The sequence below is a fragment of the Schistocerca americana genome, chromosome X, assembly GCF_021461395.2.
Source record: "Schistocerca americana isolate TAMUIC-IGC-003095 chromosome X, iqSchAmer2.1, whole genome shotgun sequence".
In the NCBI taxonomy this organism is placed as follows: domain Eukaryota; kingdom Metazoa; phylum Arthropoda; class Insecta; order Orthoptera; family Acrididae; genus Schistocerca; species Schistocerca americana.
Genome location: NC_060130.1, coordinates 631351476 through 631365004, shown reverse-complemented (window position 1 = coordinate 631365004; position 13529 = coordinate 631351476).

Sequence of the window (13529 nt, the reverse complement as noted above, 5' to 3'; positions counted from 1 at the left end):
ACGTCGCTCGCCCACACAAGGAAAACTTCAAGTTCTCCCTCTGGCTCCACGAAACTCAGCTCCAGCTCTCTGATGCAGCAAAGGAATTACAGACACTACAGCAAGGACAAAGCAAGGTCAGTAAGTGCGCCGAATCTGCTTGCAGTCCCAGCGATCGAGCCTCTGTGAGCTTACCTCCTGCTACCCCTCACAATTGTGCTATCAAGTCTGCCATAATGTGTACTGACAGATCCCCTCGATCCCTCCCCCCCCCCCCACCCCCCCCCCCCCGCCACCCCCCCGGTAACACGGCAGCGTTTCACACTCAGCCGGACACAAGTGCACATGCACCACTCCCTCCACGTTGGACTTACACACTCGATCGAGTGACTTCCAGTTCCAACTATCAAGCTCTCCTCCGACCCTGCCCCCTACTCTGGTCTCACACACTCCGTCGAGTGAGCACGTGCTCCCCACGTTGAGCCTACCTACGATCATGCCCTCGCCACCGGGACTTTCGCTGGCCCCTTCGACCTCTCCACCGTCGCCTGCCTTGTCCTGTCGAGGTTTCTCACGCCCCCCCATCTTGAACGTGTCCTCGCTCGAGGTGTTTGTGCCTGTCCCCCTGGACATAATTCACAACATCTCAGTAATACTACGCGATTATACATTGTTCATTGTGTGTTTCCCTTCATCCAGCCGGCCGAAGTGGCCGTGCGGTTAAAGGCGCTGCAGTCTGGAACCGCAAGACCGCTACGGTTGCAGGTCCGAATCCTGCCTCGGGCATGGATGTTTGTGATGTACTTAGGTTAGTTAGGTTTAACTAGTTTTAAGTTCTAGGGGACTAATGACCTCCGCAGTTGAGTCCCATAGTACTCAGAGCCATTTGAACCTTCATCCAGTACTCATGACACAACCTCCGCCATTCCCTGCCACCTGGTGAAATGTGTTCCCCTCTCGCCCGACGTCGACCTGGACATGCTTTGTGTGTTCGCAACACGCACCGGAGACTTCGTCGTCATCGCTCCATTCCACCCGCAAACCACTGGCCTACCTGTCGCTGCATGACCAGCATGCCCAGTACGATGACTTCCAGGTTCGGTGGCCAAACCTTCCTTCATGACATCTACCCACGCAGCCTCCCCAACGACACTGTCGAGCTGACTGTGGTCCAGCTCCCGCGGACCACCCCTGTCGATGCCTTAGTCACCCCCCCCCCCCCCCCCCCCCTCACCCAAGGCTCTCAAGAGAACTCCGTACTGCGGGGTGGAGGGGGGGAGGGGGGGAGGGGGGAGGGGGCTATGTGGCGCCGAAAAGGTCGACACCAGTATCGATATACGTTTGTCTCTAGACTCAGAGCATTGTCTTTGGGCTGTTCTGCCATGTCAGTTCTTTGTGAGCCTTTGATGTGTTTAGGTGAATAAATGAACTACTGTTAAATTGGTGTTGTTTGGTGTAACCAACCCAAACATCCACTTCATCTTTATTGGTTTTACAATATATTTCAGATGTCTGTCAATTTTTCGTCATTTACCACAACTAATTTCAAGAAAGGAGTTTCAAACAAAATTTTCGGAAATAAGGTTACTTACATCACTGTTGGGGCACAATCACAACCATATGTTCTACCAAATTTGGTGGGCAGTTGCTGCTACCGTACTAAGTTTATTTTTGAGACCATCCCTTTGTTTTCTTACCCTATTACCTTATAACTGTTGATATTCTTGTTTTATTCTTGTACCAATGAGTTGTACTTTCAGCTGAACTTCTCCAGTAATACCAACTTTCAATCTTTCTCTCCATCCATTAAATTTAAGACATCATGCTTCCTTTGGTGCAGTGTTTGAGCAATACTTTACTCTCTAAATCTGATAGTGGCTAAAATCGTCAACCAGTCTTTACTTTTGAAATCTTACATGCTTCTGTGTTAAAATACATTCTGTATTCATAAAAATCTATTTTGGTCTATTTATTTTTTGAAATTGGTTGTGCTATATTTTATATATGTCAGTTCACACCCCTTATGTGAGTAAGACATATACACTGAGGTGAAAAAGTCACGGGATTCCTCCTAATAGGATGTCAGACCTCATTTTTCCCAGCATAGTGCAAAAACTTGATGTAGCATGGACTCAACAAGTTGTTTGAAGTCCATTGCGGAAATACTGAGCCATACTTTCTCTATAATTGTACATAATTTTGAAAATGTTGCTGGTACAGGATTTTTGTGTGTGAAAGTAACCTCTCAATTATGTCCCAAAAATTTTCAGTATGATTCATGCCAGGTGATCTTGATAACAAAATCATTCACTCCAACTACCCAACATGTTCTTAAAACTAATCATGAACAATTGTGGCTTGGTGACATGGCACATTGAAATAAGTTTCAATTCATATGCAGCAGGGAAACTTTCTTCTCTTTGTGTGTTTTGATCTCTCTGTTTGTCAATGTAGTGTTGGCTGTCATAAATAGAAGTCACAATTCTGCCTTGTGCTATCACCTGGTGAGTTTTCATGAAATTTCAAAGAAATTCACTCTAATGACAGTAACTAATGTATTGAGTGTTGTGCTTATGTGAAATTTGTGATATATGAGTGAATTCTGTCAGAAACTTCTGTACAAAAGATCTAATGTGTAAATAATACATATAGTTTGTTAGATATGTGGGAAATGTGTAATTAAAAGCCAAAGACATAATCTTACTCCTGTACTTAAGATGGCATATGAGTTGTATTGGATTGTCTCTAAGTTCATTAATTTTCTTGCACATTCCATCTGTAGCACCAGCAAACCCTGTACCTGCCATGCCCCCCAGGGTAACACAGGTGCATAACCACCCCTATGATGTAGAGGTCTACAACATGATGTGCCATTGGGTGTGCCAGTGAGTGTTTCTATTTGGCATTGGATGGAACAGCATGAGTGTGTATTTACAAGCTATGGAAAGCAAGAAGTAAAATTTCTGACATCTTATGCTGTTTTAGTATCATAAGGCAAAAAGTGCCTCACAATTCCAGCAGAAGATTTGTGCTGTATATGGGGACGATGCAGTGTTTGCTCAAGCATGTCAAAAGTGATTTAGTCAATTTAGAGCTAGTAATTTTGCCTTAACAGACAACCTCAATCTGGGTGGCCGACTGCTGTGGACATTTGAGGAAGGTAATTTACATAAATATCCATGATGTATGTGTTCCTCATGAACTGAGTGAAGCAAATTTGATTCAGCACATGTCTATCCCTGACTCCTTATTGACATGCAGTCAGAATGCTGCTTTTCTGGAACCATGGTAACTGGAGATGTGAAGTGTATCATGTACAACAATGCCTGGAAGAGTAAATCATGGCACAAAACAGGGCAGCGACCACTATTGGTTCCTAAACCAGGGCTACACCCAAGAAAGGTTATGCTATGCATATGGTGGGATTGCAAAGGCATCCTGTATTATGAACTTCTTCCAAATGAGACTATCACTTTCAAGAAAAACTGTTAACTGATGGATCATCTCAAGGCAGCCATTTATGAGAGATGACCAGATTTGGGACATGATGTCATCTTTCACGACAATGCCAGACCATTTGCCTCTAAGGTGACCCATCAAAAGCTGTGTTCTTTCAAGTGGGATGTGTTACCCCAACCATTGTATTCACCTAAAATTGCCCCTTCTGACAATTCAGTGATTCCTTTCCCTGAAAAATTTTCTCAATGGTAAATGCCTCATCTTCTTGGAGGACTGCAGACTGAACTTCAAAGATCTCATCAACCTCGAAACCCACACATTTAGGAAGAATGGCATTTATAAGCTTCCAGAGAAATGGTAATATATTGTTGATAATAATGATGTATAGTGCAGGAAATAAATAGATTGTTTACAAAAGTGATCCACCTTATTTAGTTACATTGTGCATGACTTTATGTGGGAAGTGTGTGAGCAGGTAGGCTGACAACCACTATGTCATAGCTCTGCTGTAGGGAGTTGTGTTCCCAGACATTCTTTGTGACTGCACTTTAATGAAAAGTGAATGAACTTATGAGACAATCCAATATTTTTGCTGCAGAGTGCAGACAAACATAAGCTTTTTGCTTTTCATCTTTGTTGTGGCACATGTGCAAGTAACTTGTATAAGTGGCTGCAAGGTTCTGAAGCATCAGTGCCATTTATGGTACCAATAGTGTGGCACAAGCAGGAGACTCATGCCACTGCCTGATATTTTTTCTTAACCAAAGTGAAAGGTATTCTGCATAATCAGGATGAGCTATACACTATCCAAATCTGCCCACAGCCATGCGGCCAGTTCCTCATGGTGCTTCTGCACCTCGTAATCCACCAAGTGATAGGACGATTGACGGAACTGAGTGAGGTGGCATAGTGGTTAGCACACTGGACTCACATTTGGGAGGACAATGGTTCAAATCTGTGTCCAGCCATCCAGATTTAGGTTTTCTGTGATTTCCCTAAATCACTTCAGGCAAATACTGGGATGGTTCCTTTGAAAGGGTACAGCCAACTTCCTGCCCCATCCTCCCCTAATCCTATGGTAGTGATGACCTTGCTGTTTGATCCCCCTCCACCAAGCACACCAACCCATCATTGATGAACAACATACAGAGATGCTATCCAACAGCAGTGGGAAAAAAACAGAAACAGCAACCAGCACAGCATGTGTTGGTCTGGATCTTGAGTATTCACCACCACAATCGCCATCACTTCACAACATTATGCAAAGAAAACTTAACAACCTCTGTAGCAACATGTCACAAGCACACAAGTACGGTCTGAGTTACTGGCTTCATGATGGCAGAGATGTAGTTTACTCTCTCAGGGTGTTGTAACTTCATGAAGGAGGTGCCGGGGTTTGTTTGCAGCACTGCATCTTATTCACAACACTGAGGAATGGGGACTCTGTATTGATTCCTTGAAATCAAGTTAAGAGTCAGTCCTCCTTTATAATGGTAATAAACATCCCTTAGTTTGAATCAGATAATCGATTAACAAGAAAGTGACTTATGAAACAACACAAGACTTGCTCAGTTACTTACACTGCATATGAATAACTTAAAATTCTGTACAGGTCTGAAAGTAATGAGGCTACTGACTGGTGTGCAACAAGACTACATTAAGTACTGCTGCATACTGTCTGAGTGGTGGGACAGTCACAACGAGAAATAACATTACACCCATAAAGAATGGCCTAAGTGAAACACCTACAGTCCAAACAAAATGAGTATGTCATACGAGCCATAAGCAGACACTGGAGATGTATATCTCCCATTGCTGCACATTAAAATGGAGTTAATGAAGATATTTGTCAAAACACTGCACAAAGGAAGGGAAGCTTTTGCACACCTGAAGACCAATATTTCCGTATATCAGCAGTGTACATATTAAAGAGGGAGTATTTATGGCCCCCAAATATGACAGCTACACAAGATACTGATTTCACCACATTACTAAGTGAGACTGAAAAAGATGCATGGATTGCCTTCAAGTCAGAGTGTTTGCACATTTTGGCAAATCACAAATCTGATGACTACGAGTATAAAGAGATTGTGAATATCATGATAAGATTTTTCCAATACCTAAAGTATCATATCTCACCAGAGTTACATTTCCTTGAATCCCACCTTCATTTTTTCCATTATGACATAGGTATACATGTGATGAATATGGGGAACATTTTCACTAGGACAATATAGTAATGAAACTGTGGTTTATGGAGCAGTGGAACAGCAGCATGATGGCAGAATATTATTGGCCCTTAGTTTGAGACACAGCAGAACATGAATACAGAAGAAGGGGACCAGAAATTTCCTCCTAAACTTATTCTTGATTGAAAAATTTGTTTTTCAAGGTTTCAAAATTATGCATTTTTCATAAATACACCGCTACTGTTGGAAAACGATATGTGTTAGGAAATAATTGTTTTAAAATCCTTATTCCTCATAACCACGACACGTGAAAACCATAATTTTATCTAGAGGGCAGACAAAAAGTAAAAATGTGTTGTGCAGTGTTATCAGTGGAAACTTAAGGCCACATGAAATAATTTTTTATTAAACCTTATGAAATACCTACCCCAAGAAGGGAGGCTGTGGAAAAAGACCTACAAAAGTTGAGGACTTATAGAAACCACTGATTATGGAGGGATAAGGCTTGTACTAGATTTAAGATACTTAAACAAAATATTAGAGGGAGGAACTGTCATTTGAAAATATTGATGAACTGTTCCATACATTTAAAGATGTAACTTATGTGACTAGTTTTGATCTTACCTCAGGTTTTCATCAGATATTGCTTGAACTAAATTCTAAATACACTGCTTTCCTATATGGTGGGGCATCCGGCCATCCTGATTTAAGTTTTGTGTGATTTCTCTAAATCGCTCCAGACAAATGCCGGGATGGTTCCTTTGAAAGGGCACGGTCGACTTCCTTCCCCGTCCTTCCCTAATCCAATGAGACCGATGACCTCGCTGTTTGGTCTCTTCCCTGAAACAACCCAACCCAACCCTATATGGTGGTATATCTTATCATTACTGTCTTATACCATTTGGATTAAAAATTTCTGTTGCAGTGTTTATACGAGACTTAGATTTTGTTGTGAGGAAAGGATTACTTGGAAGATTCATAATTTATGTAGATGATATGTTAATCACAGGAAAGAGTTTTGAAGAGCATTTGGAATTATTAAGAGAAGTAGGGAGAAAATTAAGAGAAGGAGTTATGTCATTAGAGTCAGAAAATTTTAAATTGACTGTGAAACAGTTGAAATCTCCTGGCCACAGCATTACTGAGGAAGGAATTTTGTCTGACAGAGATAAGATTGTAACCAAAGTAAAATTTACTGCCCCTAAGTCAAAAAGCTAGTTAAAATCATTCTAGCTGATTTTTACAGGCAAAACAAAAGACTTAAGGGTCTGAAAGCACCTTCTCTGAACAATCATTTAAAAAATAATGTATTTTGAGTTTGGAGTAATGAGTGTCACCAAGCTTTGGGTGAAATAAAGAGACATTTAGGTGACAGCAAAACTTTGCACAGATCAGATTGGTCATTACCATTTTGCCTTATGACAGCCAGTGGAGTGGGAGCTCACTTATTCTAGGAAAAAGCAGTAAATGGCAGAACAGAACATCCTTCTATAGCATTTGCAAGCAGAACATTATAAAAGCATAAGAAGAAATACATTGTGACTGAGAAAGAGTTGTTGGCAGTATATTGGACTTTCACCAAGTTAGAAATTATTTACTGGAACACAAAACTATCATATATTCTGATCACAAGGCTTAACGTTATTTTCAGGAGTGCAAGTTGTACCACAGTAGAATTACAAAGTGGCTATTTTTCTTGGAACAATTTGACTGTTTAATAAAATATATAAAAGGAAAGGAAAATCTCATTGCAGGAGTGTCATCTAAAGTACCAGTGATTGAGGGTGAAGGTGAAGAGAACAGGAATCAAGGAGGATTTTAGGATTAAGCATATGCACAGAATTAAAAATGAAAAAGAAATCAGGAGGATTTGTAAGGAGAAATTAAAACCATGATGAGAACTGGAAGCTTGTGAAAAGCTATTTAGGGAGGACAAGGAAAGAAAAGCAGAACAACAGTATAAAGTTTACAAGGGAGTGTTATTTAGGAAGAACAGTCCAGATAATGATAAATGGAAGTTGTGTTGGGCAGAGTTGTGTATAGATAGTCTGATAACATCTGTACATGAAAGTTTTGGACACTGTGGAGCTTTGAAGTTTATCCAAGAGATACCAGAAGATGCATATTTTTACAGCTTAACCAGAAGTATTAGAAAAATTTTTAGCTGTTTGAGACAGATATCGGCATGTAAGTATCAGTATCCAAACTAGTAGAGGGCACAGACAGAATATTGTTCCCAAGAAACAGATGGAAATGGTAGGAGTTGAATTGTTTTAGGCAGTGGCTTAAAGAAAAAGGTGCATCACAATTACATTTTTGTTATGATAGACATATTTTCTATATTCATAAAATTATATGCTATAAAGAAAGCAACAAGTAAAAGTGTAATACAAAAAATTAAAAAGAACTACTTTGGAAATGTATGAATGCCAAAGGCAATTCTTTCTGATAATAGAGATCTGTTTGCTTCTAAAGTGTGGAAGAACTTTGAAGAGGAGAGAAATATAGAGCACACATCAATATCAGCGTATCATACATCAAGCAATGCCACTGAAAGATGTATGGGGGAAATTGGTAGACTAGGTAAGACTTATTGAAGTAAAGAGCCTTCAAAAAGGATTGAACATATAAGTGTTGTATTGTATTGTATTGCATTGTATTTTATTGATCCAGGCAATCATAGTATTGTACAGTTGTACATATGATATTGAACAGGACAAGAGAGCATATTTACAAGTAATTTTTACAAATTGATTTTTACATTATTTTGTAGCAAGGAAATTATCTATCGTAAAAAAAAACAGTCAATACAAATCATAGAATTGCACAGTTGTACATATGATATTGGACAGGTAAAGAGAACATATTTGCAAGTAATTTTTAATAAATTGATTTTACATTATTTTGTAATGAGGAAATTATCTATCTTTAACAAAGCAGTAAATGCAAATGTTGTATAGTAAAATACAAACAGCCAATACAAATGTAATAGTAAAATAACCCAGTATATTTCATAGACATGCGCAGTATATAATAATACAGTATATTTCATAGACATAATTTTCAGACGTAATTGAACATTTATTATAAAATTGTTTACAATTTTAACCCCTTTCAAAAAATGATCAACTACATAAAAGCATTTGTCCAAGAGATATTTTTTTAACTTATGTTTGAAGGCTCTTGGGTTCTTTGTTGCTTTGATTTCATTTGGTAAAATATTATACATTTGTATCCCAACATTTAAAACACTTTTTTGGTAGCAGCTGGTTCTGGACTGAATCATATGTAGGTCAGATTGCTGCCTTGTTGCGTTGTTATGAATATCTCCATTGAATTTTGATGTGCAGTCATGGTTTAACAGGTATGACTTGACAAATGAGACTATATTATAAATGTAAGCATGGGGCAGTGTCATAATGCCATTTGTTTGGAAATGTTGTCTACATGATTCATTATGTCTTTGGTTACATATTATGCGTATTGCCTTTTTTTGCATTTTGAAAATGTATCTACCCCCCAGATGAGTTCCCCCAAAATATAATTCCATACTGTAATGTAGAGTGGAAATAAGCATAATATAAATGTATGAGAACAGATATTGTGACTGATGTTTTGAGTATCCTTAAAATGTAACACACAGTTGATAGCTTTTTGAGATATAATTTGTGTGAGTCTCCCACTTAAGATTTTCTTCAAGCCATATGCCAAGAAACTTGACAGAGTCCACACATGTAAGCTCTTGGTTATTTATATTCACATTGGGCATTTCTTGTTTTTGGGATGAGAGTCTGAAGTTGATGTACATTGTTTTATGTATAGTTATAATCAGTTTGTTCTCGTTGAACCACTTTCTGAGTGACGACACAAGCGGTTTTGTTCTTGCATGATATGCACCTTTTTGGCACAATGTGATGTTACAATGACTAAAATGTGTGTTACTGCCTGACCTGATACTGTAATCATGAACACTTTTGTTTGGAGGAAATAGATTTTCTTTTCTCAGTATACTTGTTTTGACATGCATGATTACTTACAGTGTATAAATGCATGGAAGGGGTAAGACCTTTAGATCTTTAAAGAAAAGTTTCCACAGCTTTCTGCTGCTTGCTTGTTTCATTATTCTTATAACTGCCTTTTTTTCCTAAAAGTTTTATGGCCTCGTGTATTTTTCCTCAGAAAATGCCATCATACTTTAGTATTGAACATATACGAGCAAAGAATACAGCCCTAACTGTTTCTGCACTAGAATTGTTGCAAAGAATTCTTACTACATAGCTCATTTTTGCTAGTTATGGATTTAGGAATGTGATATGAGAGCTCAATTTAAGATTTTCATGGATATGAATCCCAAGAAATTTAGTTTCAGTGACAGCACTAATGTTTTGTTTATCTATACATATAACTGGTTGTGCTGCATTTTTATTTTGACCTGTGTGGAAATTCATGAGTACTGTTTTTTGAGGATTCACTGTTAGCCTGTTTCTGGTGAACCATTCAGATGTTTCTTTCATAATATCTTTTTCAGATGCAGTAATTAATAATATCTTTTGCAGCTGCAGTAAGATTTTCTTCTTTATTTTCTTCAATCAATAGACTGGTGTCATCTACAAATAGTACTGGTTCAGAATCTGCTAATGTGTAATGGGAAACCATTAATGTATACCAAAAGAAGAAAGGGGGCTGAAATAGAGCTCTATCAAACACCATGACTTAGCCCGCATGGTTCTGAATGGTGTACTTGGAGTTCATTTCATTCCATGTACTTTATTTCAGTTACCTGAGAGCAATATTCCAAATACGATTTAATCCACTGATTTGGCACACCTTGTACACCAAACCTGTCAAGCTTTCTCAGCAGCACAGAATGATCAATCACATCAAAAGCTTTTGTTAAATTCAAGAATAAACCTGAGATTTTTCTGTGGTTTTCCACTGCATTTATCAGTTTGAAAGTGGCTGTTTCAGTTGATTGCTGTGGTCTGAAGCCATGTTGACATTCAGAAATAATGTTATTCTTGTCAAAGACTGTAGTTAGTTTGAGTAGAAATAATTTAAAAACTATATTTTATGTCAGACAATTAATATAACCTCCTGTATACACAAATTAATGTTTGCTAGTTAAGTGCAACATAGTGCTCTATGCTCACTTGTGCACATTGTCATTATAAAAAAGATATTTGAAGATGTTAAACTACATACACAGTTACTGAGATTGTGCTATAAAGGTTCATAAATACATATATATTGTCATGGTACTAAATACTGGACTGGTTCAGAGTTTGTAACAGATTTCTACACTTTAAGATACAGACATGAAATGTTCACACACACCACATCTACAAAATACTCAGTATATGGAATTGCAAACTACAAATTCATACTTCATGTAACACACACTTATAACTGAAGATGCATTTTCGGTTTTACTATGACAGAGTTGTAAGTGAAATGAGTGAGAAATGATATTATCATAAAATATGCTTCTGCCTTAAAAAACCTATTTATGTTGGTGTAGGTGTTAAGCTTGAATGTTCATGTCACTGAAAGAGTGAGGCGTTCAGAATTGAAATTGCATTCATAGAATCATTCTAATTAATCCTAGATGATTCACAACTGTTCATGATGTTAAATTTACATATCTTTGAGGGTTACTGAAATTTTTATGTGAGTTGAATATTGTGCACCCATGAATACAGGCAAACACTAAAACTCTGTTAAAGTTCTTCACTAGCAATGCCAGGAGCCAAGTGGCCTAAGTCAATGACTGGCAGACTGCCAGCTAGGCAGAAATGCTGAGCAGGATGAGGTGAACGCTGAAGTGACTTTGACAAATAGGAGTGACTGAGCACCCAAGTCTGAAAATGATGCACAATAACATAATGGCAACAGAAAGATGTAGTCATACTGGTAACAGAGCAGAGTCTCACAAGAAAGCCCAGTTACAACAAAACACTAAAAATGGAATTTCTGTAAAAAAACTAAGGACAAAGTCAGAAGTTGTAGCCTATCTTGGGGCTTATTTTGTTGCCCACTCTGAATCTTGTAGGGATACCAATGTGAAATGGGCCGTAAAATCTTTGGAATTGTTGACTGGGGAGAGATAATTTGAGTGGCACAGCTCAAACACTGACTGCAGAATTTGAGGCACGTCCTGCATGGTGGACTACAACTACAGCAACTTCATCAACAACTGATGGGAATGGACCACCTAATTCGTCTGTTTCTTCAAATTTCTTGATCATATTCTTCAGCCCATTTATTGACATGGGACCTCTTTACAACTGTCTGTGTTTTGATATTCCTGCAGTGTTGCTATTGCTGTCATTCTGATAAAACAATTTTACAAGAAGTGCACAGTTCTCTTCTTGATAACCACTGCATTCTGTATGAAAAACTATAACCTTCTTAACCCTTTACAACAACAGTCACTTCAAAAAGGTAATCAACATGACTCGGTAAGCGAAAAATGGCATATTGATGTCAAAACAGGACATATTTCACATTATGAGTGCTTATAACATCATATTTTCACCTGGTGGCAGAAAGTGGAACTATTCCTTTTTCAGCATACTCTGCGAGCTCATTAATTAATGAACATAACTATGATTTTTCAGCATTCTGCAGTATATACAGCCCACACTCCAGCCCTCGGAACATTGTCAGTTTAATTATAACCTTGTACTTGGTAGAGGAGTTGGATGTACCTGTGTTGGTTAGCTGTTGGGTTATTGTTTGATGGTTGTGGCATAGGTCTGGCTCTGCCAAGTCCACTCTCCATGACACCTGGAAAATGGAGGGAAAAAGACTCAGTCATGCTGTAGGAGAAGGATCTCACAACAGGAAATTCAAATCAATCTCAATCACATAGCAAAGGGTATATTGTTTATTTATAAAATTCAATTTGCTGAGGTTGGATCTCCTTTTTATTTGATGGGAAGAGCTCAACGTTCTTTGCTGTTTTGGAAGATGTGGGTCTTGTAAAATACATCGCGAAGAACTAATTAAATAGATTGCTTTTTATTCCAATCACACAAGGAATACCATCATGAAACAGAAGTCAACATAACACACCACGTGTAATTACAGTGTTCAAAATCTTCTGACTGCGTCTTCGCACTGAGCAGAAGTTGACGTGCTGACCGGGACATCGTGTGTTCATGCGCCCACACCCTGGCCGCTTCATTGGACTGCACCATGCTCCAGTGTCTGAGGGGCCGCACTATACCCTCTCAGGCTGGTGACCACTGTTGGCTGCTACACTACCAGCCATCTCGCATTATTAGCACCTCTGAAGTGGCTACTTCCTGTCATGTGCCACTGCTTGGAAGAATTGTGACCAACCTGTCCTAATCAGCAGACCATAATGTCTCAGAATACAGTGCTCCTTTGTTTTTGTGACCATCCAGCAGCCATGGCCACCTTTGTTCTTGGCGGCATCCTTTGCCACCTCAAGTGGCTACTTCTGGTTGCAGCAGCTATATAATCTGCTCCCAAACACACATCTTCCATACTTGGTCAGTGGAAGCACTTTCCCTATGGCTCGCCCTGGTGTGCAGCTACTGATTGAGTGTCTTCACAATACTATCAACAGAGGACGCTGGGAGAAGCAACCCACCCACCTCTCCTGCTTCCAGTTCCCTCCTCTCCTTCCCCTCACTCCTCTGGATACTCCCTGTCAGACAAAGCATTAGGTTGCAGCAACTCTCTGATACAGGTGGCGGCAACTCTACAATATTGATACCTTGGAAATTCCTGTTGAAACCCACGTGCTCTCCCTCTGTCTCTCTCTTTCTCAAGTGGCTACTCCTGCCCAGCAAGCATCTGTAGTGTACCGCACTAAGCACTCTTTTGTCCTGAACACAGTAGTGAATTACTGTTAAATCCTCAGCTGTGGATGTT